The following is a 4126-nucleotide window of genomic DNA, read 5'->3' as shown; positions in this document are numbered from 1 at the left end:
AGCTAAATGTTTAGCTTTTCTACAAAAACTGTCACTTTTACTCCTAATAAGATAATACACTATTTTAGATAAATGTTATTGTCAGAGTTCAATACTTTTTAATTAGTGGATACAGTTGCAAAAAATTTACTACAAGTCTGAAATAGTCGTAACGTTTTTTTCTAAAATTATAATTTATAGTTTGAAAATGATATTAAAAAATCTCAACTTGCAAACAAAATATAAATAATTTCTGAAAATTTTCAGTAGAGTGAAAAATGTGAATTATTTCGCTTATTATCGAGTTAAATGCTGGAGACTTTAATGAGACGTTAGACGCCGAACCCTAAATTCCTGAAAAAATAATAAAAAACTTATGTTAGCCATTGAGGCATCATTTCATTGTTGTCTCCTTTGTGCTTTCAAATTCCATAAATCGGTCGATGGTGTCCATGATGAAACAGTGTACCATTTAGTCCCAAACAATGGCTAACTCGATGCCGAATGAATGGGCACATTTCTAAAACAGTGTGAAGTCGGTCCATTACCGTCCATTGTGGCCGTCGTGAGCCGCGGGGGACACAAGCACCTAAATGCCCGTATTGTTATCGAGTTAGCCTTGTATTTGATTATGTGATTACCTGTGGCAGGTGTACGAATTCCGCGCATTCTGTCGATGATTGATTGAATTTTCTATAAAACGCATTAAGAGGTGTTAAAATCGTTAACAAATCAACGACGTTTCGGCACACACTCATCATCAAGGTGACATTACTTTGTTTGGACAGCGACAAGGGCCAGTTAAGTTGTAAAGGTCCAAGATACATCGCTGGGTTATTTTTATATGTTCGCGCGTGTGGTCGCGCAGACTTGGTGACGACATTTATAGTCGTCGCCCATGACCAGAATTGATACACGTCTTTATAACACGTGTGTGCATCACGACGAAAACTGAAAGAAGAGAAAGCGAAACCCTTGAGACGGACCGCACTAATTGGAGAAAAATTCTACAAGGAATCGGACTCCTCCATGAATCAAAGCGATTGATCGCGAGAGATATTTGATACTCTTGGATATTTATTGTGCCAAATTTGTTACGTCACCCATTGAAAGCTCAAATTTATTCTTACACGAAAAAAAACAAGGTTCGTCGTTTAATCCCACATTGAAGTCTCTCAAATACAACGCAAATAACCCAAAAAATCGCCACTAATTAAATTAATTTTCAAGTGTACACACTCTATAGAGTCTATAATTAATAAATTTGAACAATTGAAATTATTAGAATGCTTGTAAAGTCGGTTTTTTAGCTAAAATTGTGGTGATTTCAACAACAAGCGACGAACCCACAATTTCAAAAATTCTCAACGAAACAAAATAATAGATATTTAAATTAAAATCCAAAAATGGTTGAATGAATATTTATTAAAAGTGCATTTTAAAGAAGTAAAATGCCTGTTTCAGCATAAATTTTCAGAAAAAGCAATAAACGCCAAAAGTAGTTTTTGACGTTTTCGGTTTAAATGTGGCACAAAAAACTTTTTTTTATAAAAAATCAAAACAATGTTTAAATTTCAGGAAATAAACGTTATGGAAATGACTAATTTTTTGAAAATAGTGATGCTCCTTTTGCAATAGTTGGTATATTTCTAAGAAACTTTAGAGTGATATTTTTCCGGTTTATAATTAATTAAAGAACTTGTTTTATAGAAAAAAGCTTAGAGACTTTAACAACAAGCGACAAACCCAAAATTTTACAAAAATTTTTTATTGTGCCAAATTGAAGTCTCTCTAATACAACTTAAATAACCCAAAAAATCGCCACTAATTATTTTAATTCTCAAGTGTAATTAAATTAATTCTCAAGTGTAGAGTTTATAATTAATAAATTTGAACAAATTAAGTGATTGGAATGCTTGCAAATCGTTTTTTTGGCTAAAATTGAGGTGATTTCAACAACAAGCGACGAACTCACAATTTTTAAAAATTTTCAACGAAACAAATTAATAGATATTTATTATTAAAAGTGAATTTTTAAGTAGTTTCAGCATAAATTTTCAGAAAAAGCAATAAACGCCAAAAGTTGAAACATAGAAAACTCATAATAAACAATCAGTTCTTGACGTTTTCGGTGTAAATGTGGCACAAAAAACTTTTTTTTATACAAAATGAAAACAATGTTTAAATTTCAGGAAATAAACATTATGAAAATGACCACTTTTTTGAAAATAGCGATAATCTTTTTGCAATAGTATATTTTTAAAAAAATTCAGAGTGATATTTCTTCGGTTTATAATTAATTAAAAAACTTGTTTTATATGTATAAAAAATTTGGAGACTTCAACAACAAGCAACATTCCCAAAATTTTACAACGTTTTGTTTTATTGTGTTAATTTTTTTACGTCACGCAATAAAAGCTTAAATTTATACTTAGGAACAAGAAAAAAAGAAACAGCAAGAAACATTGAAAAGTTCGTTGCTTAATCGCACATTGAAATCTCTCTAATAAACTAATTGTCAAGTTTAGAGTCTCTAATTAATAAACTCGAACAATTTAAGTCATTAAAATGCTTTCAAATCGGTTTTTGACTGAAATTGTGGTGATTTCGACAACAAGCGACAAACCCACAATTTCAAAAATTTTCAACGAAACAAAGTAATAGATATTTAAATTAAAATCCGAAAATGTTTGAATAAATATTTATTAAAAGTGCATAAAAGCAATAAACGCCAAAAAAAAATGGAAATGCATTTTAAAGTATAAACAAGTAAGTAAAATTCCTGTTTCAGCAAAAATTTTCAGAAAAAGCAATAAACGCCCAAACTTGAAACAAAGAAAGCCTACAATAAATAATATAGTTTTTGACGTTTTTGGTGTAAATGTGATACAAAATAGCTTTATTCATAAAAAATTTCAGAAAATAATCATTACGAAAATGGCAATTTTTTTAAAATAATGATGCTTTTTTGCAATATTTTTTTTAAGTATTTTTAAAGTGCTACTTAGCAATTTCACCGGTCTAAAATTAATTAAAAAATTTGTTTTAAATAAAAAGAATTTGGAAACTTCAACAACAAGCGACGAACCCAAAATTTTACAATATTTTGTAATCTCCAGAAACAAAACTATATTTTTCAACACAAACGAAAAGTTTTTAATTTTTTTGTTTAAATGTATTTTAATAAACCGGTTTTTTAGTTTTTCAGAATAGAAACATCACTTTTATCTTAGTTTTCCTCCTTATCCTAAAAAATAAATTTTTTAAATTTATTTATTAGCAGCAATAAGTGACAAGTAATTAATTTATCACAAGTCTGAAACAGTGTCTGAAAACAATTCTCTGTAATTCCACTGAAATTAAGGATAATTACATGTAATTACATTTTTACAAATGCAGTAAAAGTTTATAACAATGAAATGGTTTTGCTACAGGTGCTTATCATGTCTCATTACACACAATACACGTTATAATCATTAAGTAATTTTTTGCTTGGAAATTAATTACAGGTTTGAGTCTTGACGAGTGTTTCACCTTCATTGTTAAAAATGTCGCGGTTTCGGTTTCTGACCATAAATCTCAAAATAAGGCAAGGCATTAAATGCCTCAACCTTCACGACTCTACCACAATTCTGGGTGCAGTAATTATTTATTCCTGCATCTTGAAATCGGTTAAAGAGGCAAACAAGAGTGCTAAAACACTATCATTTCCACCCGGTCGATACGATTAATCACAGGGCGGGGGTTCCGCTTATTAGATTAACTTAATCTGTTACAGTCCGCGGGAGGAAAGTGAATGATACCATCTTTAGTCCTTTACCAATTATGTACCTACTGCGATTGAATCACTAATCGAGAAAGCTGTCTTCATCTCAATACGCGATATCTGATTGTAATTCCTGTATCAATAACATCGCTGCTCACTGGGAAATATTTCAGCCATGTACAGTCGACACAAAAATTTATATGTACAAGGCTTTTGATTTATTTTAAAGGCAATTGCACTTTCAGTTTTGCCAAAAGTACATACAATTTTGATTTTTTAATAAAACACTCAGTATATTTTTTCACGTTTCAATTCTGCATTATTTTCGCTGTTTAACAGTTTTTGAATTTTTAAAATCGGGTTGAAACTTTTTGAGTTATT

The sequence above is a fragment of the Tribolium madens genome, unplaced genomic scaffold (assembly GCF_015345945.1).
Source record: "Tribolium madens isolate multiple individuals breed KSU strain unplaced genomic scaffold, Tmad_KSU_1.1 Scaffold_1;HRSCAF=32;Tcas5.2_LG8, whole genome shotgun sequence".
In the NCBI taxonomy this organism is placed as follows: Eukaryota; Metazoa; Arthropoda; class Insecta; order Coleoptera; family Tenebrionidae; genus Tribolium; species Tribolium madens.
This window is presented reverse-complemented; position numbering follows the sequence as displayed.